At 43.2% G+C, this 28000-nt stretch overlaps 1 pseudogene; it reads left to right on the forward strand.

Moving 5' to 3' along the window:
• The first annotated feature begins 671 nt into the window (after positions 1 to 671).
• LOC131492433 (large ribosomal subunit protein uL11-like) overlaps positions 672 to 28000 on the forward strand; it is a 55906-nt pseudogene continuing 28577 nt past the window's right edge.

Raw genomic sequence — 28000 nt, forward strand, 5'->3', positions numbered from 1 at the left:
GGGCAATGGGAAGGGAGGCCTAGAGAGGATCGCTAAGTAAATGTTAATGAACCAGCAGGTTCAGTTTGGAATGTCTTTTAGGGATTTCAGACTTGTTTTGATAAGTGAAACCCAACATCTGGATGGCATTCGGATTAAGAACCATCAAGAGCTATCCACTTATCCCTTGGCCAGTCTTGCCCAGAGTGCATCTTTTTGATTAGTCTTTTCAAAACAACTTTGGTTTTATTTGCCCTCTCAAGTATATCTTCTTCCTATTTCATTACGTCCTGTTCTCATCTTATATTTTTCCTTCCACAAATGCTCTTAACACCTTAATATGCATCTTCGTTTGTTAATTACAACTTTCTGGGCAATATTTTTTTCTTCTTCCCAGTGATTGTCAGATTCATTAGGGTTCTTCTTTTGACACAGTGCCATGGAGGCATCTTGTGTGAAATTGGCTAATGACTGAAAGATGAGACAATTGTTTTTCAAGGAGGCTCTGTTTAAGGAAGGAGGCAATTAATAACACAGTACAACCGCCTCTAAAATTTCAGAGGCATGCTTATCAGTGACGGTTCCAAGGATGAGGGGAGACCAAAAAGTCAGTCCCTATAGGACAAGATGAATCCAGATGGACTCAGAGGAGTTGGAGGGAAGGCCGGCAGGGACACATTCACAAGCGCACCATGACCAAGGAGAAGACCTATCCCAAGGTGAGGAGACTATAGGCAAAAGACCTGGGAAAGAAGCCAGGACCACAGTGCAGTGCAGAGAACCCAGTGGTGGGCACGGGGGCATGTTGCTACCCAAGGGCAGTGTCCGCACGTGGCAAGGCATCCTTGAAACATCAGGACAGCAACACCATGAGCAGAGTGAGATTAGAGAGAGGTGGCTTGACATGGAGACACTGAAAGCAGGTGGACCAGCAGAGAAGGAACCGTGGGAAAGATCACGAGAAGGATGACAGAACAGGAGGACAGGGACTGGGTGACTTACCGTCTGAGCTTCTGGAGGTGGCTGGGGAGGGGGTGCAGGTACGTTCCGTCTGTCCAGCTCCTCCAGTTCATTCACAGATAGGCCCATGGAACAAAGGCTCTTCAAGACAAAGTTATGAGTCCAACTTTGGACAGGAGACAGAGGTGAGGCCACACAGCAAGAAGGAGCAGGCAGGTGAACCCTAGGCTTCTGGGGATGCAAGCCTGGGCTTGTTATACCACATCCCGTGTCCTTTCCAGGCCTTTATCCGGGTCACTTTTGATCACATCACCTTATTCTCTTCAGAGCACTTATCATGAGCTGAAATTCTTTTGTTTTCCCACTAGCTTGTTGTCTATCTGTCTCAACTACAAGATGGCCACCCAAGGGCTTTCCTCTGAACCCCCAGCGCCAACGATATAATAACACACCTGGCACAGAAGGGGTTTCATGCATGTTTGTTGAAATAAATCAACATACCTTCACCCTGGCATCTTCATCTGTCACTTAGGAGCCAGGGTGCCGCTCTCAAGGGGACCCACAGTGGAGGGGGGGGGCCTGGCCCATTCTATAGTCAACCCCATGTGGATTCCAACACAGCATACCAGCCCCGTGGCTCTAGGAGTCCTGGCTGCTATGTCTGAAAATTAGGAATTGTAACTTACAAGGCTATTGTGATAACGAGACAAAGCATATGAAGTGCCCAGCCCCGCACAGATGGTCAGGGAACAATTGCCACTATGATCATACCTGATGACCTCATGGGGTCCTTTGTTCGTTTCGTTGTTTGTTCTATTTACTCAATTTTTTTCTAAAGGGAAAGTGACCCGGGTCACTCAGGACTTTAGGGCTGATGACCTCAGGGATACTAGAGGTGGAAGCGAGAGCCGCAGCCTGGGTTCCCTGAAGCCCCTGGCTGAGAGGAATTACTCCTCCTGCCTTGGATGCCCTTGTCCACAGCTGCAGGAAAAGCTGTGCTTCCCCCTAGCTCTCCAGGCAGGGGGTGAGGAATGTGAAGGTTATAAAGGGGTAGGTTTAGACCTTAAGGGGGTTCTTAGGTTTTTCAGACCTGCCCCAATAATATGATCCAAAATTTCCCATTAAGAGTCGAGTAGTCAATACTTGGGAGAGAAGATGTAGGAAAAGGAGAATTTGGACCTCAGAGCTGCTTCATAAAAGTTTACTCCTGCCCTGAGCCTCTAGGAAACACTCTCTCCTTCTGACTCTGCAGTTTCCTTTTCTCCTGGTTGTCTTCCCCCTCCTCTGGGGTCCACCTCAGGCTCTTTGTGGGCCTATCCTCTTCTACACTGAGTAAGCACCGGGTTCCTGTCTGTTCTCTCACTGATTTCTTTCTCCCAGGGCACCCCCATGCCCACTGCATCATCTACTTGCCCAAGATTATTGACGTTCCCTTTGCTTGTCCCACCTCTGTTTCAGACCCACATGTCCAACCACCTGCACAGCGCTTTCATTTGCTGGCTCCAAGTATCTCAAGCTCGACATGCCCCACACCCCGAATCTGCCCATCGTGTTTCTCTGAAGGCTCCTCCCTAGGTTCCTCGGCTCAGTGCATGGCTTCCCCACCCCGCCAGGGGAGGACAGCAGCCAGGAGCTCAGACTGGGCCTCTCCAGCTCCACACCACACACAGTCACCCGATTTGGTGGATTTCACCTCCGTCTGCCGCTCTTCTCCATCTGCTCCACACCCCTCCCCATTCAGGTCCCACCACCTCTGTCCTGGTATCTGAAGAGCCTCCAATTCATGTCTCAGCCACAACTCGCCCCCTCCCATCCATTCTTCTTGCTGCCATCACCACCATCTTTCCAAATGCAAACCGGATGGATTACATCACCCAACCCCCATTAGAGTCCTACAACAATGTAATTTAGGACTCGGTTTTCAATGAAGTTCAGCTGAAGTCAAGGAAGTGGCTACCTGGGGGCTCAGTCGGTTAAGCGTCTGACTCTTGATTTCAGCTCCGGTCATGGTCTCACAGTTCATAAGATGGAGCCCAGAGTCGGGCTCTGTGCTAAAAGTGTGGAACCTGCTTGGGATTCTCTCTGTCCCTCTGTCTCTCTGTCTCTCTCTCTCTCTCTCAACATAAATAATAAACTTTAAAAAAAAGTAGCTATCTCCGGAGGTGCGGCGGAGGGAGTCCTGTGCATATCTGGAAATGTTCTATATCATAATCCAGGGGACGGTTACCTGGGTGGATAAATAAGTTGACATTCACCAAGCATGAACTTAACACTTGTACACTTTACTATATGTTAATTATATGTCAAAAAATAAAAACAGAGAATTTATAAATCTATACAGTCTATTGAAAAGGGAAAACATTTTGAAAATCTATGAGGGCTTTCAAATCTCTTTTAGGATGAAACCAAATATTTCAACATGGCCTATGTTTAGGATGTCCATTTATCTTGGCTGGCCTGGCACAATCTTGGCTTATGCCTAAGGTCCTGGTGCAATTATTAACATGCTCCATTTGTATGATCAATAATATGGCCATCTCCCTCTTGCCTCTGGACTTCACCCTTGCCGTTCCCTCTGGTTGAAAAGTTCTCTGTTTCCCTTTACCCAGATAACAACTCAGATCCCAGCTAAAACATCACTTTTCTCTGGAAAGTTCTCCTACTTAGCTGCAAATCAGTCTTAGGATGGTCCCCTTGCTGTCTGTACCAAGAGTAACCTGTATTTCCTCCACCCCACCCAAGTCAAAGTGGGGACCCAAGTGCCAAGTTGGCAAATTAGGGTGGCAATATGACCATCTTGTAGTTTCAACATTTATTTAGATGTACTCATCTTCTGTTACAGGACAAAGAGGTGTAAACCTCTCATTTTATAGAGGAGGGGACCGGGATTCAGAGATATTAAATGACTCCTTCAAGGTCACCCTGTCAGTTATTGCCAGGGCCAGGACCAGAATCCACGGGAACCCCGATTCAGGGTGTAGACTCCATAAGTTACTCTGATGATGAGACTATTTGGTGGGGCTTTGGGAATATAATTCTGAATGTAATTTCCCATTCAGAAAGTATAGAAGGTTTAATTTAATGTCTTTGATCCCCTTGACTGTCCTGGAAGTTTATCCTTTCCAAAAACTGTTGAGTGAATAAACCTGTTAGCTGACGGTTTAGGTACTAGGCCTTCCCCTTAGGGGTACAGTCTAGAAGTTAAAAGTGTCTGTTGATTTCTTTTTTTTTTTTTTAATTTTTTTAAACATTTATTCATTTTGGAGAGTGAGAGAGACAGAGCATGAGCAGGGGAGGGGCAGAAAGAGAGGGAGACACAGAATCTGAAGCAGGCTCCAGGCCCTGAGTTGTCAGCACAGGGCCCGACACGGGGCTCCAACTCACAGAGTGTGAGATCGTGACCTGAGCCACCCAGGTGCCCCTAGTGTCTGTTGATTTCTAAGATACAGCATGGATCCACCAACACAGGTGGCTAGACCGCCCATACGCTGGCATCCTGTGTGGATACCGATTGCTAGAAGAAGCTCAGGGCAGGAAGCTGGGGCTCAGGTCACACTGTCCAGACCAGTTCCAGCGCATCCCTCCTGAATGTCTGTGACCTTGGGGAAGTTATCTAACCTCTATAGACCCAAGTTTCTCATCTGAAAAGCTGGGAGATATGCGTGACTCCTTCATAAGATTGTTTAAACAACCGAATAAGATGATTTGTACAAAATGCTTAACTTGCAGTGAGCCCTAAATAAATACCAGCTCTTCCTCTTCTTCCCACCCTCCCCCTTCTCCTTCTCCTCCTCTACTTCCTCCTTCTTTTCTCCTTCTCCTTCTTTTCTTCCTCCTCTTCCTCTCCTTTTTAATGATAGTCTAAATAATCAAAACATATCTTTTTAGGATGAGGATTTTTTTCTATTGGCCATGGGAAATCCACAGTGTGTGAGCCACAAAGTGGTGTGTATAGACGATGAGGTCATTTTTTATATTAAATCATCCATTTGAGCCATCTTCCTGCTTGAGCTGTTCTTCAGTTTTTTACATCCTTTCAAAAATGTGGGTACTAGAACTAAAATGTCTAGGTGTATTTGTCTAAGACAACCCCATTATCTACCTGCCCAGGAACTCCACTAATCTTCCTGCGGAGTACCTCAAATAGTATACTTTGGGGTCATAAGATCATTGGTTGACTTATACTGAGTGTTTTGAAACCTCTTGGATAATATAAATTATTCCGAAATACCAAGTAGAGGGCAAGACTGCAGGGGTCAGATCATGCTAGTAAACCACCTTCTGACTGGGAGAAGATCAGAAGCAGTTCCTGTGGCAAATATTTGCCTGATTTGGGCTGTTACCACGAATCTTGCTTTGTTTATCTGGAGATTACACAGCCTTTCATGTTTCCATCTAACTGGCAGCTAGAGGCCTTGGCAACCACATAGCTGGGCAGATGTTAGAAATCTGAGCTGAGTTGCAGTAGCTGGAATGTTCAAGTGGGTTCCCCAAAGCCAAGGTCTGGGAAAGTAGTAGGCAAATGGCTTTGGGGACTCCTTCCTTCTCTGCCCAGTCTCTGGTGAGTAGCCCCATCATTGCCCACTGTGACTGGACTGCAGTCACCTTCTACACATGAAAGGCATATCCTTGACCCATAGGTCAATAGCTGGCCCCAGAGCTATTCTCGTGCAGGTGGGTAGAGTTTTTGAGTCAACATCACCACTGAGACAACATTTTGCAAATTTTCTGGCCAGAAATCAATAGATCTGAGTTTCTGACATGTATTATTTTTCTTCTCTTTTTAAAGAACATCTTTTAACATTTTTTGTAAGTCAAGTCTACTAACGATACATTTTCTCAATTTTTATTTGTCTGAAAGTCTTTATTTCTCCTTCACTTTTAGAGGATAATTTTGTAGGGTACAGAATTCTATGTTGGTGAAGTTTTCCTCTCAACATTTCAAACAATTCACATTACTCTCTTCTTGTTTGCCTGGTTTCTGAGGAGAGTCAGATATAATGTTCCCATCTGTAATAAGGTGATTTTTCCTCTGGCTTCTTTCGGGATATTTTCTTTGTCTTTGATGATCTGTAGTTTGAAAATGATGTGTCTACATGTAGGGTATTTCGGGTTTTGCCTATTGTTGTTGTTGTTTTAGCATTTATCCTGTTTGATGTCCTATGAAATTCTTGGATCTGAGGTTTGGTATCTAATGTTAATTTGGGGAGATCTCAATTATTATTGTTTCAAATATTTTCTCTGTTCCTTTCTCTCTTTATTCTCCTTCTGGTATTCCCATTACTCATATGTTATACCTTTTTTAGATGTCCCACAACTTCTAGATATCCCATTCTGGTTTTTTTCAGTCTTTATTCTCTTTGTTTTTTGGTTGTTGAGGATTCTATTCTATATCGTAGAGCATAGAGATTCTTTCCTTAGCCATGTCCAGTCTACTAAGAAACCCATCAAAAGCATTCTTCATGTCCGTTATGGCGTTTTTGACCTCTAGTCTTTCTTTTTGGTTCTTTCTTAGGATTTCCACCTCTCTCTTTCATTGCCCATCTGTTCTCGCGTGCTATCTACTCTATCGATGAAAGCCCTTAGCATACTAATCATGGTTGTTTTAAATTCTCACTCTGACAATTCCAATATAGCTGTCATGTCTGGTTCTAGTGTCAGAGGAGGGGAAGCATCCTACAGTCCTATGATTAGGTCTCTGGACTGTGAACTTCACAAGTGTTTCTCAGCGTTTTTATCCACCTTGGGTGGGACAGGATGGCTAGAGTGGGCTGGAGTTGCGTATTTCCCTTCCCCAGATCAGTCAGGTTTGATCATACCTCAGCAGGTTAGGCTCTAGTTAGCTAGTTTCCCCTGATTTCAAGTCTTACTAAGAAGAACAGAGTGTTCTGATTCCTTTCCTCTCCTCCTACCAGAAGCATGAGGGGATTTTTCTCTTATATTTATGGTGAGCACCTGGTCAAGTTCCTGGAGGCAAATCTCAAAATATTGTGGAAGTCCCTCCATGACTGGATACTCTGGAATGTTTAATTCCCAGATTTCTCTCCCCTAAGCCTCTAGAAATTCAATTCCTTTTCATATTTTCCTACCCCACCACTGCTTCCCAAGGCAGTTTCCTCTCGTGAGTCTTTGGTATAAGCTGTGACTCTCTGTATTTGCCTGTCTTCCCAATCTTTGAAGCTGTGGTTTGCCCTGTGTCCTCCCCACTCTTATAGATCCAAGAAGAGCTGTAGAACTTCCAGTCTATTCAGCATCTTTTTTTTTTTCTGTATCTATTATTGATTTCAATGAATACCTTGAAGGGAAAACCACCAAGTGCTGGGCTTATTTTACATGGTTCACCCCTCTCACGAATTTCTGCCACTTAATTCCTAGCTATGTTGGTATCTCTTCAATGGCTTCAAAAGCTGTTTACTTTGCATTATATCTGGATTTTTAAATTTTTCTTGGCAGAAGCATCGGTCTACTTCAGGCTACTCTATTTTGGTCAGACTTAGAACTCCCTCTAATTTTCATCTTATGAAAGACAGACTAACATACATCAACAACTCTAGAATTAGAAAGATCTGTGATTCATTTCTGGCTCTGCCACTTACTGACTTTGAGAACTTGAACCTGTCTACTTAACCTCTTAGTGACCAAATTTACAAAGTGCTGTGACTGTTGGAGCTGTCGTTTTAATGGAAGGGGGAAAAAAGTAATAGGAATAAATAAATAAATAAATAAATAACAATATCTGATTAATGCTATGAAAAGATTACAATTATCCATCATCGTCCTGCAGATAGTATTTAATGACGTGGGAATAGACAGCATCCTTTATGGAAACAGGTTAAAGAAGAGAAGAGATTCCCAAACGCAGTTCTGAGAAACGACACGGACATGGTAAAATTGGGTAGAGAAAGAGAGCTGCAGGCAGGTAATAGGTGAAAAATTGTGGAGATGTGGCATCACAGAAGCTGGCAACAGAGAAACTCGTTAGAACAAAGAGGTAAACAGCCCTGTTGAACACTGCTATGATATAAGATAAGGTGAGGGCAAAATAGTGCTTGTCAGATATGATGCTGTGAAAACCGTTGGAAGCTTCGACAAGTGCAGAGATTTTTGTAGACAAAACCAGATAGAGAGGAGTGAAAGAATGAATTAGCAATAAAGAAAGGGACACAGCCTGGTTAGGCAACTTCTGCAAGAAAGTTCAGCCTTAAAGAGGGGGCAGGAAGGGGGGTTATGCTTATAAGATCTCAGCAGAGTGCTTCTCAGGATCTGCCCATCTCCACCTCATAAACTGCAGAGATCTTCAAACTCAGTGCCGGTTTTGTCTTTTCCTCGGCTTTTCCAATGAGCTCTTCCTTCTGTTGTCCATTCATATGGATTTTTGTTCTCCTTTCCCTTTTTTCTTTTTAATATTTTTTAATCTTTATTTATTTTTGAGAGAGGCAGAAACAGAGTGCAAGCCAGGGAGGGGCACAGAGAGAGGGAGACACAGAATCCGAAGCAGGCTCCAGGCTCTGAGCTGTCAGCACAGAGCCTGATGTGGGGCTCGAACCCACAAACCAGGGGATCGTGACATGAGCTGAAGTTGGGTGCTTAAACGACTGAGCCACCCAGGAGCCCCTGTTCTCATTTCCTTTTTATCAGTGGGTACAACTAATATTATCTTGGGTCAGCCTTTTCTGTTTTTAATGAAAGTTGAGTTCTTTTTCATTTTTTAAAATAACATTTCAGACTATGGTGACTTTAGATAAATTAGTTGTTAGTTAAAAGCTTCTATTTATTCATACTTTTCAAAACATACAGTAATCTGTCCTAAACGGGGGAGTCAAATTGCAGGGTTTCTACAGCAGATTCAAAAGATAGATGGCAGGAAAAGCAGCATGGTAGAGTAGAAAATCAAAAAGATTCTGAGCCAGAAAAATCCTGAGTTCAAGTCCAACCTCTGTGTGCCGTCTGGGGCAATTTCTTAATCTTAATTTTACAAACTTTATAAGAGTTTCTTCTATAGCTTTATCCATATATAGATTATCTGTAAATTATCAGTTTTATATATAAAATCTACCTTTAATTCATTTAATCTTTAATAAAATATTCATCTGTGTGTATATCTATATATCTGTATCTATACATCTCTCCTTAGTGACCTATTGAGAATCCTTGATTAGACATTCAAATACTGGCCATACAATATACAGTTCCTTTTTTTTCTTTTTCCCTGGCTGCCCATCTCTTTAACCAGCAATACCACTTTGAAAAAGATACGCCCCGGGGCTCCTGGGTGGCTCAGTCGGTTAATTATCCAACTTCAGCTCACTTCACGATCTTGTGTTCTGTGACTTTGAGCCCCGCATCGGGCTCTGTGCTGACAGCTCAGAGGCCGGAACCTGCTTCAGATTCTGTGTCCCTTTCTCTCTCTGCCCTTCCCCTGCTCGTGCTCTGTCTCTGCCTCTCAAAAATAAATAAACATCGGGGCTTCTGGGTGGCTCAGTCGGTTAAGCATCTGATTTCAGCTCAGGTCATGATCCACAGTTCATGGGTTTGAGCCCCATGTCGGGCTCTGTGCTGACAGCTCAGAGCCTGGAGCCTGCTTCTGATTCTGTGTCTCCCTTTCTCTCTGCCCCTCCCCTACTCACACACTCTCTCTCTCTCTCTCTCAAAAATAGACATTTAAATAAACAAACATTAAAAATTGTTTTTTAAGGTATGCCCTTCTTTCTTCCTTTCTTCCCTGCCTGTTCTTACTGGCACATCATCTTGCATATGTGCTAGACATCATTCAGTTCAGTGCAATCAATTTAAAAAATTTATTTTGCAACTTCCTCGGTCACATAGGCTTTCTCTGACACTCCTCTCCTTTCATTTCATAGGCTGTTTACTGAGCCTGCAGTTCTGAAAACTATTTCTTTATCGCAGCTATTAGAATTATGTTAATAGCCATTTTATAGAACCCGTCTTCCTTCCTCACACGCTTAATTCTTACTTCTGTTTCCTGATTTCCATCCAACCTCTGCCAAATCTCTGCGTTTTCATATTATCGTCGGTATCCCTTGTTGCTCGGTCTGCATTTTTTAGATTTAAAATATTCTGCCTTCTCTCAAGTCCTGTCTTCGGGGCTGGCTACATAATTTGTGAGGCCCAGAGCAAAATGAAAATAAGGTTCTCTTGTTCAAAAACCCAGGAAAAGGAGTGGGGTCACAAATGTAAAACTGTTAAGGTTTTCTCTTACTAATATTTTCTTACTCATAAAATTTGATGAGACAGTAGTGATAGTAGTCACAATATAACATAACATAAAAAGAACAGGGATGGCTCCACCTCTCTGGAGGCGGGGCCACTGCTGTTTCTGCTTCTGTCGCTGCTTCCACTGTTGGAACTGCCAGCCTGAGCCCGGGTCCCAGAACTGACCAGTGCCCGAGACGGCTGCAGGCACATGCGTGTGCTGGGCAGCGTCGGGCATGCATGGAGCCCGCCACCCACGGTACCCCGCTGTCCTGACCCAAGATGCACCTTCTGCGGCCCGTACGCATCCCCTCTGCTCACGCTCATCCGCCCATGTCCCGTCTGACTTCATTTACAAAACACAAGTCCAAGGATGAAGTTGTTATGAATTTCAAGATGACCACAGCAGAACACTAAACCAAGTGTGGGCACTTCTGACAAAGGGTTCCCAAGTGACCGTCCCTGTTGTAGGCCCACGGAGTCGGCCAGCCCGGGCTGTCTGTGCCCCTGCTGCTGGCTCCCGCAGGTGCTTGGGAGAATCCGCCTGTGGCACCCCGACGATGGACACACGCTGGACTAACATACCTTTCTTTATTCCTGATTTTCAAATTAGTTAAGAGAGGCTCAGAACCCGTGTTTGCAAGGTTTACGTGCCAGCATAGGTTCTATTTATTCTTTAAGTATATGTTCATCTATGTGTATGTCTGTATATCTGTATCTATACATCTCTCCTTAGTGATCTATTGAGAAGCTTTGATTAGATATTCCAATCATGGCCACACAATAAATAGTTCCTTTTGAAATGTGACCTTTGAGTTTGTAGTATTTGTTTCCTAACCTCAATTTACAAATATAAAATAAGGATTCATTTGGTTGTCAAAAAATTAAGAAGTCATGAATGAAACGGTCTCTACCCTCAAGGACCTCCTGATTTCTCATTTAAATCCATACCTCTACAGGTGCTTATTTCTTTCCAGCTATCAAATGGGAACCTTCACAAAGAAATCATCTTGATTTGAATCCAGATGGGTGAAAACCAGTTTCCCAAGTACACAAGGAGGAGAAAGAACAGTTTCAGGCAGCCTGTATGTAAAAGCACAGAAGTGAAAGTTTAGGACATCTAGAAGAAACTGTTGTAGGACATTTGAAGCATGTGACAGAGGGACAAGAAGGAAGTAATAGCAGATGGAGTGATCAGGTCACAGGAGTTTGTAGCCTGAGAAATTTTGGACTGGATCTTTGTCTTAGAAAGACTTTTGGACAGAAGAGTGGCATGGGCACTTAGAGTTGTTGAACATTTTGTTATATATACCTATTGGCTATTTGTATGTTTTCTTTGGAGAAATGTCTATTCGAGTCCTTAATGCCGCTTCTTCATCAGGTTATTTGGGATTTTTTGCCTTTGGTTACAGGTGCTCTTATATATTTTGGCTATTAAATTCTTGTCAGTCATATAGTCCATAAGAATTTTCTCTCGTGCTGTTTGAAAAAATTCGTCTGTTGATTGCTTCCTTCGGTGGGCAGAAGCTTTTTATTTGGATATATTTCCACTTGTCTGTTCTTATTTTTGCTGACTGTGCTTTTGATGTTACATCCATGAAATCATGACCATGATCAATGTCACGAGGCTTTCCCTCTATGTGTTCTCCCGGAGTTTTACGGTTTGGGGTCTTACCTTTAAGTCTTTAATTTTGACTTCATTTTGTCTATGGTGTAAGACAAGAATCAATTTCATTCTTTTGCTTATGGAAATCCAGCTTTCCCAACACCTTTTTGTTGAGCAGACTATTCTTTCCCCACTGTGTATTTTTGACACCCTTGTCAAAGACAGGTTGACTGTATATGTATTGTTTCTGGGCTTTCTAACCTGTTCCATTTGTATATATGTCTGTCTCTATGTCAGTAGCATACTGTTTTGATTACCGTAACTTTGTTATATATTTTGAAATCATGTAGAGTGACGCCTTCAGGTTTTCTCCCCCTCAAGACTGAGGAACTATTTGTAATCTTCTGTACTTCTGTATGAATTATATAATTGGTTTTTCTATTTATGTAAAAATGCCATAGGATTTTGATAGGGTTTGCAATGAATCTGTAAGATCACTTTGGGTAAAATGGACTTCTTAACAATATTAAATCTCCCAGTCTATAAATAGGGGATATCTTTCCCTTGTTTGTGTCTTCTTTAATTTTTTTGATTAATGTTTTATACTTTTCAGTATACAAGTCTTTCATCTCCATAGTTTCTAAATGTTCTGTTCTTTTCAGTGGTGTTGTAAATGGGATCGTTTTCCTAGCTTTTCAGATAGTTCATTGTTAATGTATAGAAACACAACTGACTTTGGTATATTGATTTTGTATCCTGCAACTTGACTGAATTTATTTCTTAGTTCTAACAGGTTTGTTTGTTTTGAGTCTTTAGGTTTCTCTCTATATAATAAGATCATGCCATCTACAGACAGAGAAAATTTTACTTCTTCCTTTTCCATCTGAACGTCTCTTATTTCTTTCTTTTTCTTAATTGCTCTCTCTAGGATTTCCATGTATATGTTGAATAGAAGTGATAAGAGTGGGTATCCTTGTGTTTTTCCTGATCTCAAAGGGGCAGTTTTCAGTCTTCCCCGTTGATAATTATCCTAGCTTTGAACTTTTCATATATGGCCTTTATTATGTTGAGATACTTTTCTTGTATTCCTAGTTTATTGAATGTTTTTATCATGAAAGTGTGCTGAATCTAGTTAATTGCTTTTTCTGCATCGACTGAGATGATCACTTGATTTTTATCTTTTATTCCATTAAAGTGGTGTATCACACTAATTAAATTGCATTTGTCGAACCATCCTTGCACTCCAGGAATAAATCTTACTTGGTCATGGAGCATGATGCTTTTAATGTGCTGTACAATTCAGTTAGCTAGTATTTTGTCAAAGATTTTTGAATCTATATTCATCAAAGATATCGGCTCATCCTTTTATTTTCTTGTGATGTCTTTGTCTGACTTTGGTATCTGGGTAATGCTGACCTCACAAAATGAGTTTGGAAGTGTTCCTTCATCTTCAGTTTTTTGGAATGACTTGAGAAGTATTGGAATTCATTATTCTTTACATGTTTGGTAGAATTCACCAGTGAAGCCACCTGGTGTTGGGCTTTTCTTTGTCGAGGGGAGGGGTTTGATTATTGATTCAATCTCCATACTAGTTATAGGTCTGTTCAGGTTTTCTATTTATTCATGATTTAGTCTTAGTAGGTTGTATGTTTCTAGGGATTTATCCATTTCTTATAGGTTGTATATTTTATTGCCTAGATTCATTCATGGTAGTCTTTTGTGATCCTTGCTATTTCTGGGACATCAGTTATAATGCCTCCTGTTTCATTTCTGAATTTATTTATTTGAGTATTCTCTGTTTTTTTCTTAGTCTAGTTAAGCATTTGTCAATTGTTTTTATCTTTTTAAAAAACCAACTCTTAGTTTTGTTGAGACATTTTTGTTGCTGTGTTTTAACATCAGATTACCTTCTGCACACACACCAATTTTTCCAATATCAACATTAGATTCCTTCTGGCCCTGAATACTCTATGCTTCCAAATGTTCCCCCCTCCTCCCTTAAAGTAACCAGTACTTTGGAGCTCGAACTTACGGACAGAGCTATAGACCGAACAGGAGGCCCATCAGATTTGCCAAGGCTCATTGGAGTATTTCCTCTCTGAAACATCAACTCTAGCAAGATAAAGATTACCTATGATAATTGGGCTCCTTCTGGTTCCCCAGCTGGCCTTCTACTCTGCAGGCAGCTCCATCAAACTGGGGGCAGGGGGTAAAATCTCTCAAGGCCCTATGTTTGGGCTTGGATGGACACCTCAATGGGCTTGGTGTGTTCTCTGTGGTCCCTGCCTGACTACATGCCAGATCCTCTCCACTGTGAGTAATCGGCCAGGAGATCTGCTTCTGCTTGAGGTGCAGATTCCTTGAACCAATAATCAGGTACAGCAGCTTCTAGATTCCAGTCAGAAAGGCAGTTGCCTCTCACTCTGCCAGATGCGAAGCGGGAGGATTCATTCTGCAAGCATTTATTGAAGGGCGTGAAGAAAGAGGATGTGCTTTGGAATTACACTAAGTCAAGACCCACCCCTTTTTAATTATGATTCTGAGCAAAACTTTCAGCTTCTTTACACCATGGATTTTGTTTTGTTTTGTTTTGTTTTGCAAGATGTGGATAACAATATTTCTCTTCTGGCATTAAATAAAGGTTAAGTATAATGCATATAGGAATTCCTAGCAGAGCGCCTGGCACATGGATGAGATAAATGGCAGCTGCTCTTCTTTATGCAAAGAAATAAACAAATGATTAACAAGGAATGTTAAGAATCACATTGTCTAGTCTTCACACTATTTTTTCCTTACACAGGGACACTGAGTCCTATAATCTCTACTAAAAATATTTTTTCTGTCTTCTTCTTTTGTGAATATTGAATTTTAGGTTTTTTGTTTTGTTTTGTTTTGCTTTTGCAATAGAGAGCTCCAACTTGGTAGCCTAAATCATGTTGGTTTCTCAATTCAAGCCTAACTGGGCAGATCTGTAGAGGCGATTTTGTATATTTCCACTTCAAGAGAATGGAGATTGGGAATGTGATAACTTGGAGCAAGGATGATGGTCCAGTGTTGCAGGGAGAGGTGGTTTTGACTAGTTTGGTGGATTCTCAGTAGATTGCCCTGTAGTATATGAACTAAAGAGATGGGTATTCAAAAAAACAATGAGTGTTATTTCACTAAAAAAAACCCATGTGAAAATTGGAGGTTGAGGGCAAACCCTGGGGTCCAACATAATGCAGTGTTGCGTGAGTAGTGATCAGAAGTACTCTTGCTAACTGAGATGCTGTTGGGGCACACTGAAGTATCAGAAAAAGTATGAAAGACTTTGGTATGGAAAATAGGATTACTCACTGCCCTGTCCGGTGAACACTTCCAGGTTATCTCTACTTTCCACTGTTCTTTGGGCTGTTTTACAACTCTGTAAATTGTGGGAAATGGATATTGATGCAAATGACTCTTGTCTATAGAAATACAAACGAATTGTAGTCAATGGAATGTCATTATTGCCCTGTGAATATGCCATTTTTGCATCTAAGTTAATTTCAACATCTCTTCTCTGCCTAGGCATGCATGATACTTTGAATTTGCCTGTGAACTACTTGAAGGAAACATCTTACTCATCACATTATTATTAATCCAACATTATTATAATATATTACTGTATTACATTATTAATGAGTAAAGTATAAGTGTTCTTTTCATATTTGTATGAGAGATATGGTTATATCCTCTTGAAAAAAATTATATTTTGAGTTGCCTGGGTGGCTCAGTCAGTTCAGTGTCCAATCAAGTGACCTCGATTTTGCTCAGGTCGTAATCTTGTGGTTCACGGGATCAAGCCCTGAATCAGGCTCTGCACTGATGGGGTGGAGCCTACGTGGGATTCTTTCTCTCCTCTTTCTCTGCCCCTCCCCCTGCTCACTCACTCTCTCACTCTCTCTGTCTCTCTCAAAATAAATAAATAAACATTTTTTAAATGGCTAGAAAAAATAATCTTTTAACAGTTTGGGATGTCATCCACTGAAATGCTCCGTGGACTCACCTGACAGAGGCAGGTTAAATGTGTTGCCAGAGAAGTTCACAGCAGATAAGTTATTCCCCATGGTGGCAGCAATGATTGGGAATTTTACCCGACCAACCGGTCATCTCCCTCAATGGGTTGGTGGCTCATAGAGATCTGTTCTGTGTTGACAGAGAATCTGGCTTGTTAGTTTTTTGTTTGTCATTATGCCTATCGCTTCTCAGCCCTTTGGCTAAGATCAAGTGTCATAACCCTTATTGTGACTCAAATCAACTAAGAACAGATGGTCACGAGGTACAAGTACAGCTCATTGAGATTTAGTTGAGATCAATCATAACTCTATCAAGGAGGGACATGGGGTCAGAGGACCCCGTCCAAGCCTGAAAAGGGGTCTGCGAGATTCCCACTGGAGGCTGAGATTCAAAGGTGGACTAAGAATGGGGAGACAAAGGGCAATGTCCCAGGTAGAGGAAGTGGCATATGGGAAGAAGGGTCAGGGGCTTCGTACAGTGTAACTTAGCCATTCTTTTGTCCTAACCATGACTGAGTATTCTATGTTCTGTCCACACGTGTGCTTGAAGAAGTGAAAAATCAGTAAGGACCACCTATGTGATGATGGCCATGAGAACGCACAGGTTTTGGAGTGAAGGTGTCCATTCCTGGGCCAGTAAAGAGAAGGTCTCTATAGCTGGATCTGAAATGGAAAAGAGAGGTCTGTCTCCAAATTCACCAAGTTATTCTGCCTTCCAATCCTCCAGGACATACTGGCAAGGGGTTTCAAAAGTAAATACGCTAGAATATTTCTTTTTAGCAACGTAAACGTTGTGGGTGTGGGTGTGGGTGTGTCCCCACGTACACACCACCACAGTCCTGGGCTCCATGCCCAATGTACCCTAAGGCAGACATCTGGCTAGGATGACTTGGGAAGCCCAAAAGGAGCTGTCCACAGCCAGCATCCTGTGACCCCGGGCACCCTTTGGAGTATCCCCCAGGAGTAAGAGGAACACCCTCTCTTAGTGGCATGCAAAAGACTGGAGAGGGTAAAGGAGAAGACACTAGCCCCTCCTGAGTGGCTACTCTCTTCTCTGGCTACCGTGGACCTCAAATGGCTTTTCTTGTCCGTTTAGGACACAGACACACATGCCAGGACTCTTTTCTCCCTCCCACTCACTCTCCCTCCGCCTCTCTAAGTCATCCAACTCATGCCGGTGGAACACTTAACAGTCTGGCCATTTTCACCGCCCCCCCCACCCCCACCTTCTCTGGCTCCCTCCTCCATCTTCCCCTCATGAGAGGGGAGCATAGGCAGCCAACTCGGTTTCTTGTCTACACCGATTCTCTTTAGTGACGCATGCCTGCAAGAAAAGCAGAGGAAGGATTCAGAGACTTACGTGGATCATTCGGGTTTAAAACCCCTGATCTGTTTTCTGTTGGGAAAACACAAGCATCTAATTGCTCAAGCTCCTATTTCATGTTGCCTGGTTTTCAATCCAGAAAAGTCTAGCACTGTAAAGGATGCACAAGATAACCTGTTAAAGTACCCCAATCTCCGTGTAATAGATGAAGATTAAATCAAGACGAGGGAGGATAAAGGATCCCCGTCCCACCCCATTATGGGCCGAATCGTGTCCCTTTCCCAAAATTCATGTGTTGAACCCTAACTCCCAGTACTTCAGATGTAACCTTATTTGCAGACAAGGTCTTTGCAGAGGTGATTCCGTTAAAATGAGGTCATTAGAGGGGCCTTAATCCAGAATGACTGGGAAAACTTGGACACAGCACAGAGGAAGACCATGTGAAGACACAGAGAGAAGGCAGTCGTCTACACGCCCAGGTAGAGCCCTCAGAAGAAAGTGAACCTTCTGACACCTAGATCTCAGACTTCCAAGCCTCCAGATGAGAAAATACATTTCTGCATCCAGTGTGTGCCACTTTGTTAAGGCGGCCTTAAGCAAACTAATACACCCCTAGACTACACAGCCGGAGGCGGCAGCTAGAGAAGCCTCTGGGCCTGTCCCCATTCTCTGCTCTGCCTGCCGCCTCAGGCTTCTGCCCATTGTCTCATTCTTGCCTTGATGGGTTTCTCTCCTCTCCTAGGTCAGCACCCAGCACATTTGGACTCTGAAGGATGAGTATCTGATTACAAAGAAAGGGAAAGCCGATGAGAAAATATGTAAAAGAAAAGAAAGAGCGTCAGTGACATTGTGGGGGAACTGCCCGCCTGGCAGGTGGGGTCAGTGAAGAAGCTGGGGAGACATGAGGAAAAATCGGGAACGGTCCAGAGACCAGGGTGGAACAGCAGGCAGGGCTGGGCCCTGGGGCATCTGGTCTGTCAGCTAAGGATCTCTCACTTTATCCTATAAACAATGGGGGCCCCCCCGAAGGATTTGAGTCATGGAAGGATGGTCAGATTTCGTCTCTGACAGCAGAGGAGACCTGGATGGTTGTAAAGAGACCAGAAGCAGAAAACCCGCTCCACTGGAGACCGCTCCAAAGGTCCCTGTGAATGATGGTGGCACTCTGCAGGCCTGGGTGCACCTCACAAACAATGATGAGCTGGGACGACCACACATTGCCTTTCCTATTTCTCTGCTACCCCCAGAGCAGCCAGGGGAGGGGTTCAAGGGAGGACAGATGTATTCTGCAGCCACTGAGGGCGGGAGGGGAGCTCAGTCTCAGGGACTATTTTCTAACTGTCAGAGCTAAAAGAACAAAGCAGTTCGCCACGTTTGAAGGGCATATGATCCAGTAATTCTCATTCTGGGTCTACATCCAAAGGAAATGAAAATGAGATCTTGAAAAGATATCTGAACTCCCACATTTACTCCAGCATTCGTTATTCACAAGAGCCAAGATGTAGAAGCAACCTAGTGTCTGTCAAAATGGATAAAGAAGATGCGGGACATATACACAATGAATGGTATTATTCAGCCATGAAAAAGAAGGAAATCCTGCCCTTTGCGACACGGATGGACCTTGAGGACATTACGCTAAGTCAGGTAAGTCAGGCAAAGACAACTGCTGTATGATCTCACTTCTACGTGGAATCTAAAAAAGCTGAACTCAAAAACAGAGACTAGAATGTGGCCACTAGGGGCTGGAGGTGGCAGGGGGGAGCTGGGGAGCCGTTTAGGGTTACAGACTTACAACTAGCCGATAACGAAGCCCTGGAGGTGTAATGCACAGCATAGTGATTACAGACAACAGTACTGTCTCAGAAACTTCCAAGTCGCTAAGAGACAAGGTCTTAATTGTTCTCATCACAAACATGATATCTATGTGATGTGAGAGTGGCGCTAGCTAACACCACGGTGGTAATCATCCCGTGATATATGAATGTATCGAATCAACACATTGTACACCTTAAACTTACACAGTGTTATATGTCAATTACATCTCGGTTAGAATAATCAGCTTGAAGAGCAGTTAAGATCTCGTGCATGTGAAAGCAGTCCTGTATGAAAGGCAGAGAGGCCTTATAGAAACGATAAGGGGGGCGCCTGGGTGGCGCAGTCGGTTAAGCGTCCGACTTCAGCCAGGTCACGATCTCGCAGTCCGTGAGTTCGAGCCCCGCGTCAGGCTCTGGGCTGATGGCTCGGAGCCTGGAGCCTGTTTCCGATTCTGTGTCTCCCTCTCTCTCTGCCCCTCCCCCGTTCATGCTCTGTTTCTCTGTCCCAAAAATAAATAAAAAACGTTGGAAAAAAAAAAAAAAGAAACGATAAGGAAGCAGCGGTTTCCCCGTTGATAAGAGTTTAACAAATAAAATCCACATGTCATTTACGTTTGTTTGGCCCAGTGAACTGTTGCTTAGCTCCATATCCCTGTAGATATGGAGATACAGGAGTAATCTGGTAGTGAGGTTATTTCATTTGGAGCATGTTCCGTGTTCTTAAGCTAAGAGGTGACTATGGGAAAGATCTAGAAGGAGGTATTAAAGTGTTCGAGCAGCATGGAAGATGACAGGAGAGGCAGCACATAGAAGCTCATTCACAGCAAGATTACAAAAACAGGAGGACGTTATTACTTTTCAATTATGTGATAACGTTCCTATAAAAGTAATTTATAGACAGACCCCAGGCAAAGCTGGGAAGCTGAGCTTGTGGGTTTTAGAGAAGAACCCATAAGCTCCAGTTGGGAATTGTGTTGAGTTTGTGTTTCATGGTTGAGGTCACGACTCTCAGATTTCAAAATTGCTATGCAGTGGGCAGCAACAAAGCCAGTTACAAACCCAATGAATCAGGAAGGAATCTAGAGAATTTACACATCCCAAGCTCCACACTGTGCAGAAGCAGGTGACTTTCTAAGAGTTTTGTGTTCACTTCTCTGAGTGTTGGGACGGTGTCAGGGGAGGGTGACTAGCCCCAGATGCACAAGGGCCGCCAGGGACCAGGGGCAGACAGGCTCAGCAGGCTAGTGATTGCTTTTACTCACAGACATAAATGGAGCTTGGGAGTAGTTTTGCAAATGAAATGAAGAGGGAAGGACAAACTTCACCTTTTATCTTATTAAGGCAGCACTGTGATTCTAAACTAGGATTGGATGGGAAATGGGAATTTGTGGCCAATGTAAAGGAATCAAATCTAGTCTGGGGTGGGAAAAGAAAGTCCTCTGAGTCAGTAACATTGACATTAGAGCTCAGGTCTACATAGACTCAGGAGTGTCAGGGAGAGTAAGCCAGGCATAAGAACTGCATGTTCAAAGGCCCTGAGGCAGAAAGGAGTCTGATGGGTTTCAAGAGAAGAGAGAAGACTGTTATGGCTACAGCCATGTGTGACAGTGTTGAGATAGAAGATAGAGCTGGAAGAGGGGGCCAGAGACTCATGATGCAGGGCATTGTAGGCCATTCTAAGCACTGAAAGAAAATTCTCTGCCATGGTGTGGGCATGTCACCAAGAGCAATGCAGATGAAATGTCTCTCTAGAGGCCACAAAATATTGGAAAAGCTCTGCCTTAAGGATAAGTCCTTTGGAATGGAAGATCCTTCCACTTTCAGACCGAAGGTCCCTCCCATCAGCGATGTACAGTCATGCTGAAATGGAAACAGTGGACTTCAGTGTGCCAACTGGGTAAAGACCATCTGGAACATTCCCAGTCACCTACTCACCACCATCCATCCCGCCATCACTCTAAGCCCAGAGAGATTACTTTCTTCAAATTTTCCCTTCCTCTTTTTATTCGCCTTCCATTTCTCTCTTCCTCCTGCCTTCTGCCTCAATCTGTCCTTTCCTTCCTTCCTTCCTTCCTTCTTTCCTTCCTTCCTTCCTTTCCTTCTTTCCTTCCTTCCTTCCTTCTTTCCTTTTTCCTTCCTTCCTTCCTTCTTTCCTTCCTTCCTTCCTTCCTTCCTTCCTTCTTTCCTTCCTTCCTTCCTTTCCTTCTTTCCTTCCTTCCTTCCTTCTTTCCTTTTTCCTTCCTTCCTTCCTTCTTTCCTTCCTTCCTTCCTTCCTTCCTTCCTTCCTTCTTTCCTTCCTTCCTTCCTTCTTTCCTTCCTTCCTTCCTTCTTTCTTTCCTTTTTCCTTCCTTCCTTCCTTCCTTCCTTCCTTCTTTCCTTCCTTCCTTCCTTTCCTTCCTTCCTTCCTTCCTTCCTTCTTTCTTTCCTTCCTTCCTTCCTTCCTTCCTTTCCTTCTTTCCTTCCTTCCTTCTTTCCTTTTTCCTTCCTTCCTTCCTTCTTTCCTTCCTTCCTTCCTTCCTTCCTTCCTTCCTTCTTTCCTTCCTTCCTTCCTTCCTTCTTTCCTTCCTTCTTCTATTTTTTCATACCTTTATTGAGGTATTAAAACTTTACACATTTATCTATAATACATTCATGAAGGCATCACTACAGTCAAGATGGTAAACATAACCATCACCACCAAATGTGTTCCTGTGCACATTAGTAATACATCCTTGTAATCAGTCCCATACTGGGGCAATTCAACCGCTGTTACTTTTGTCACTAATAATTACTTTGTATTTTGGAGTTTTTATGAACAGGATACTATGTCCCCTTTTGGTCTGGCTTCTTTCCCTCAGTATAATTATTTTGAGATTCATCCACGTTGCCCATAGCAATACAGTACCCCTTTATATTACTGCGTAGCCTTAATGTATGGAGGTAGCACAATTGCTTATCCGTTGAGGCATTGAAGGACATCAGGACTGCTTTCAGACTTTGGCTGTTACAAAAAAAGCTGTACGGGGGCACCTGGGGGGCTCAGTTGGCACAGTGTCCAACTCCGGCTCAGATCATGATCTCGTGGTTTGCGAGTTTGAGCCCCACATTGGGCTCTCTGCTGTCAGCCCAGAGCCCACTTTGGATCCTCTGTTCCCCCCTCTCTCTTTGCACCTCCCCCGCTCACACTCTCCCTCTCTGAAAAATAAATAAGCATTAAAAAAAATAAGGCTGCATCAACACTCATGTACAAGTCTTCACGGAGACATAGGCTTTCGTTTCTTTGGGGGAAACACCCAGAATGAAATGGCTAGATCATTTGGTAGGCATATGCTTAGCTTTTTAAGAAACTGACAAACTTTTCCAAACTGGCCGTCTCATTTCCTAGCCCCAGCTAACATCTTCTCCCCAAGTAACAGATGAAAGTTCCAATTTCTCCACATCCTTACCAGCACTTGGTATGTCCACTCCTTTTATATGAACCATACCGACAGATGAGAAGCGGCATTTCACTGGGATTTTAATTGAGTTGAGTGTCTTTTCATATGTTATTTGCTCTTTGGGGGAGTATCTGTTCAAATCTCTTAACTATTCTTTTACTGGGTTGTTGGTTTTCGTCTTACTAGCTTTTGAGGGTCCATTATACGTTGGCTATAAGTCATTTATCAAATATTTGCTGGGCCAGTATTTTCACCCAGTAATGGTTCATCTTTTCATTCTCCTCACAGTGCCTTTCAAAGAAGTGTTTTTAGTATTTATGAAGTCAAATTCATCATTTTTTTAAAAATAGACTGCACCTTCGGTGGTGTTGCTAAGAAATCTTCGCCTTACACAAGCTCACAAATATTTTCTCCTATGTTTTCATATGTTTCACATGTTTCCCAAGTTTTATCACTTTAGACTTTACATTTAGATCTACTATCCGTTTTGAATTCCTTTTTGCATCTGGATCAAAGTTCATCATTCGTGCTTGTAGAGATCCAATTGTCCCGGCACTAATTGTTGAAAAGATTCTTTTCTCCACTGAATTGCTTCTGTGCTTTCGTCAAAAATTACTTGTCCTACATGTGTGCCGGTCCATTTCTGGCCTCTGTTCTGTTCCTTTGATGAGCTTTTCTATCTTTGTGCCAATAGCACACTGTTTTGATTACCATAGCTTTATAATAAGTCTTAAGTTGTGCTAGCTCTCTAACTTGGCTCTTCTTTTTCTATGGTGTTTTTGGCAAATCTAGATCCTTTGTATTTCCATGTGAATTTTTAGTACCAGCTTGTAAATTTCTTTTTTTTTTAATGTTTTTAATGTTTCTTTATTTTTCAGAGAGAAAGAGAGAGAGAGTATGTGTTGGGGGGAGGAGCAGAGAAAGGGAGAGACACAGAATCCAAAGCAGGCTCCAGGCTCTGAGCTGTCAGCACAGAGCCCAATGTGGGGCTTGAACTCACTGACCATGAGTTCATGACCTGAGCCAAAGTCGGACACTTAATCAAGTGAGCCACCCAGGCGCCCCTCAGCTTATACATTTCTAAAAGAAATCCTGCTAGGATTTTGATTAGGATTATATTGAATCTCTAGATTGGTTTGGGGAGAATTGATACAATGAAATCATAGAACTTTCTGATCCATGAACAAGGTATACCTCTCCACTTATTTGGATCTGTTCAAATTTTACTCAACAATATTTCTAATTTTTAGCGTACAGATTTTTCACATCTTGTCAGATTTATCAACAAGTAATTAATATTTTTGATGTTATTATAAATATTGCTGGCTTTTTAATTGGTAGGATTTTACCATTCATTTCTAGTATATAGGAATAGCATGATTTCTTAATACGGTAACCTGTAAATTGCTTAACTCACTTATTAGTGCTAGTAGTTTTTTGTTTTTGTTTTTGTTTTTTTAGATTCCATTTCTACATAGGCAGTCAAACACCTATAAAAGAAAGCATTTTGCTTCTTCTTGCTTTCCAATCTGGATGCATTGCCTTGAGGCTCCAATACAATGTTGAAAAGAAGATGTGAGACTGGACATCCTTGTCTTTTTTCCTGATCTCAAGCAGGAAAACATTCAATTTTTCACTAATCAATGGGATATAAGCTGTAGGGTTTTTGTAGATGTTCTTTATCAGGTTGAGAAAATTCTTCATTTGGTGAAAGTTGGTTAGCAACCGATGATACATTTTATCAAAAACCTTTTTGCATCTATTTAAATGATCATATGGCTTTTCCTTTTTAGTTCATTAGTATGGTAACTTATACTGATAGATTTTCAAATGTTAAACCAACCCTGCATTCTTGAGGTAAACCTCACTTGGCTGTGATGTATCATCCTTTTGATATATTTTTGGATTTGATTTGCTACATTTTGTTTCATTTTGCTCAAATCCTTGCACCTTGTTTCAGGAGAGAGACTGGTCTGTAGTTTGCTTGCTGTGTCTCTCCCTGGGTTGATATCAGGGTAATTACTGGATTCTAAACATAAGTTAGGAAGTGTTCCCTCCTCTTCAGTTTTCTGGAAGTATTGAATATAATGAGTATTATTTCTTTTCTGGTAAATTTCATGAGGGAAGCTACCTGAAGGAGAGAGGTTTTGGTGGGAAGATTTTTCATTACAAATTCAGTTTCTTGGGGCGCCTGGGTGGCTCAGTCGGTTGAGCGTCCAACTTCGGCTCAGGTCACAATCCCTTGGTTTGTGGGTTCCAATCCCGCATCAGGCTCTGTGCTGATGGCTCAGAGCCTAGAGGCTGCTTCAGATTCTCTGTCTCCCTCTCTCTCTCTACCACTCCCTCACTTGCATTCTGTCTCTCTCCCTCAAAAATAAATGAAAACATTAAAAATTTTTTTAAAAATTCAGTTTCTTTCATAGATAGAAGGGTCTGCATCTTATCCATTCTTCTTGACGGTGGCTTGGCAATTAGTACGCTGTCGTGATTTATGAAAGTTTGCATGTAGGGAAGAATGGATTAATTACAAACCAAAGGAACAAGCACTTCACTGTTTGGAGATACCGATTATGTACATATTTAGGCCAAAGTGGCAAACTGTCCTAAAATGGCAAAAGAAATCTCCTGGAGGCAGGCATTTTCTGAAGCAGAGAAGCTGGTGCCTGCTGGGGGATTTCAGGGGTTCTTCTGGGGTCAGGGTTGTGTTTGAGAAGCCCCCTTCACCAGAGGACCCTACTCCATTCCTTCGGGACCCTGCACCCATCAGCAGACAGGGCTTTAGGATACAACTAAGTTATTGGGAATACTCATCTGACACCCAGGCCACAAAGATCTTGTGGGAATAGAGACCCTACCAGGTTGTAGAGTCTTTCTGAGAGTGTCAGATCTCTCCCCCCTTTACACAAACCCTCTCTTTCTGGGGAGTCAGTATCCCCGACCTTACCATTACCCTGCTAAGTTTTCCTTCCAAGACAAGGTAATGGGTAATACAAGTAGAGAGATGCCCCAATTCCTACAACTGATGCTTGTATTTGCCTCTGGCCTTAAGGTACCCTGCTTTCCTGACACCGAGATACAGTGGAGTGGGCAGTATGAGTGAGTATGAGTGTGAGTCTGCATGCACAAGCATGTGAGAGAGTGGTGGGCGGGGGGGGGGGGGGGTGCCTGTGTGTGCACGTAGCGTGTAGGTGTGTTGGATTTATGGAGGAGGTGGTTCTTTTGTAATCTGAGGAGCTGAAAAACAGCCAATGACTTCAGCCTGTCTCTGGGTGTGGCGTTCCTTGGTCTGGGGTTCTTCTAAGGGAGGGAGGCGTCCTAGCCAAAGCTTCGCCTGGACACTGGCTCAAGTCCATAACCTTGAGATGCACAATGGCCAAAACTGTCATTGTTTGGAGGAACAACTCTCCAGTGGGTTTCTGAAATGGTCACAACCAGCTTTTTATTATTAAAGAAACCAAAGCCAACAGTTTTCCTTGATGATGTGTACGGAGAAGGAAAAAAATTAAAAACAGCTTCCCACTGTGATATCGCTTCAAAATGAGGTCCGCTCTGTGCCCGTCCCCACCCTGAGGAGAGCTAGAATCTCAACAGGGTGGTGTCCTTCCCCAGGCAGCTCTTCCAGACACCGTCACACTGGACTCTGCCATGCCTGCTGCACGGAGCGAATGCCCTACTGGGCTCTCTTTAAAAGACGAAGGCTACAGACCTGGAGTTCGGGTTTGAAATGGGAAACTAACATAATCCTTGGAAGAGACTGTGGGATTGCCAGCTGGGCTCACAGACACTTTTCCTGTCTTGCAACACGCATTCTGAGTTTGGCCAGAATCATTGTCCCCTACGTTCTCTGAAAGTGCCTCTTCCCATGGGCAGAGAAAGAAGATAGTGGGTGTGCTGAGGTTTCTCTCCATTTGTCAAGTGTCACCAACAGTGAACACTGATCCTGAGCATCCCGTCAGACAGCTTGACATGCGGTTAGTGTAACACAAGAATCAGACCAACATTAACGAATACAGATAAGTGTAGATTCTAAAACCACAGAGTCTCTTATGTAACTATTTCAAAATGTTCTCTCTCCTTGAGCCCCCTCCCCACCCACAAATAAATAACACCACAAATGAAGATTTGGAGAGGTCTCCTTCTGCCACCACTCAAATGCTCTCTTTCCTCATTTCTACATGGATCAAGGGCCTTTGTCTTACTCGTCACTGCATTTCCTGTACACACGGTGGGGGCTGGGCACAGGTCAAACATATTAATTTTGTTTTCTATTTACAAATTGAGATGACTACAAACACAATGAATAATAAATGAGTCGAAGTCACTACATTCATGATGAGATGCAAATATGCAAGAAAAAAATCCTATGTTTTCCCCCAAGCATTTGTTTGGGTGCCAGAACTTGTCCAGGTAACACCAACTTCAACACTTACGTTGGCCTTCTTCCTGTGCAATAGTTTCCTCTTTTACCAGATGGAAATTGCCTGTTTCCCCTGCGAAATGTGGAGAGGAATGTGAAGAGCAAACATGTGACAATGCCAGATTCACTCAGGATAAGCACAGTAGAGAGAAGGATCCTAAGAGAATCTTTGGGCTTTCCCATTCAATCTCTACTTCTCCAGATGCACTTGGCTTTCTCATTGGGCTCCTGCTTTATCCTTCTTCCCTCTTCTTTCTTCCCTTTCCCCCCTTCTCTCCCTCCCTCCCCTCCTTCCTTTCTTTCTTTCCCAATCTATCTGATGCAGAAGAGGTTTACTGTGCGGATACCTAGCTCCACCATGTCAATATCATGCACAGAGCCCCTGACAGAATTCCTCTCCCATTGCCCTGTTCCATGACATTGAAACTTCAACTTGGCATTTGAGTCTTTCTACTATGTGGTTTCAACTCACCACCTTTCAGAAGGAGGACTTGGGAGGCTGAGGGTTTCTCCATGACAGAGCAGGTGAGGAAGCTATTTATAAACTGAGGGGAAGTAGCCTGGAGAAGAAAGGATGTACAGGACTTAGGTGGAAAACCCTAGTATGTCAAGGCCTCCCTGTTCTACTCTTCCCCTGTGCTGCCTGGGCACCAGTGATCCTAGCTTTCCCCATTTTTTTTTGGTAATTTAAATTTTTTAATGTTTACTTATTCTTGAGAAGAGAGAAAGAGCAGGGGAGGGGCAGAGAGAGAGGGAGACACAGAATCTGAAGCAGGTTCCAGGTTCCACACTGTCAGCACAGAGCCTGATATGGGACTCGAACTCGCGAACCATGAAATCGTGACCTGAGCCGAAGTCAGAGGCTTAACAGACTGAGCCCCCCAGGCGCCCCCTGGCTTTCCCCATTGTTGACTGTGCCTGGCCCTTCAAGGCTCATGAGAGTTCCCCACGCTTCCTAGAATAAACATTTCTTCACTCGTGCCTTCCTACCTGATGGAAGTTCTACCAGCATTCAAGTGCAAGCTACCTCCTTTGTGCAGATTTTTCCTGACCCCCCTCAGTAGCTTTGGATTTCTTCCCCTGAACCACAGTGTTTTCTGTTCTAATTCCAGCCACCCAGTGACATCCATGCTCTGGGATGCGGGACTGGTCTCTCCTACAGGAAGGGTTAAGGCCAGAGGAGCAGACGGTGAAGCTGAAGAGACAGACAGGCAGTGCGGGCTTGGCCCGAGGG

This window comes from Neofelis nebulosa, chromosome 13 (genome assembly GCF_028018385.1).
Source record: "Neofelis nebulosa isolate mNeoNeb1 chromosome 13, mNeoNeb1.pri, whole genome shotgun sequence".
In the NCBI taxonomy this organism is placed as follows: domain Eukaryota; kingdom Metazoa; phylum Chordata; class Mammalia; order Carnivora; family Felidae; genus Neofelis; species Neofelis nebulosa.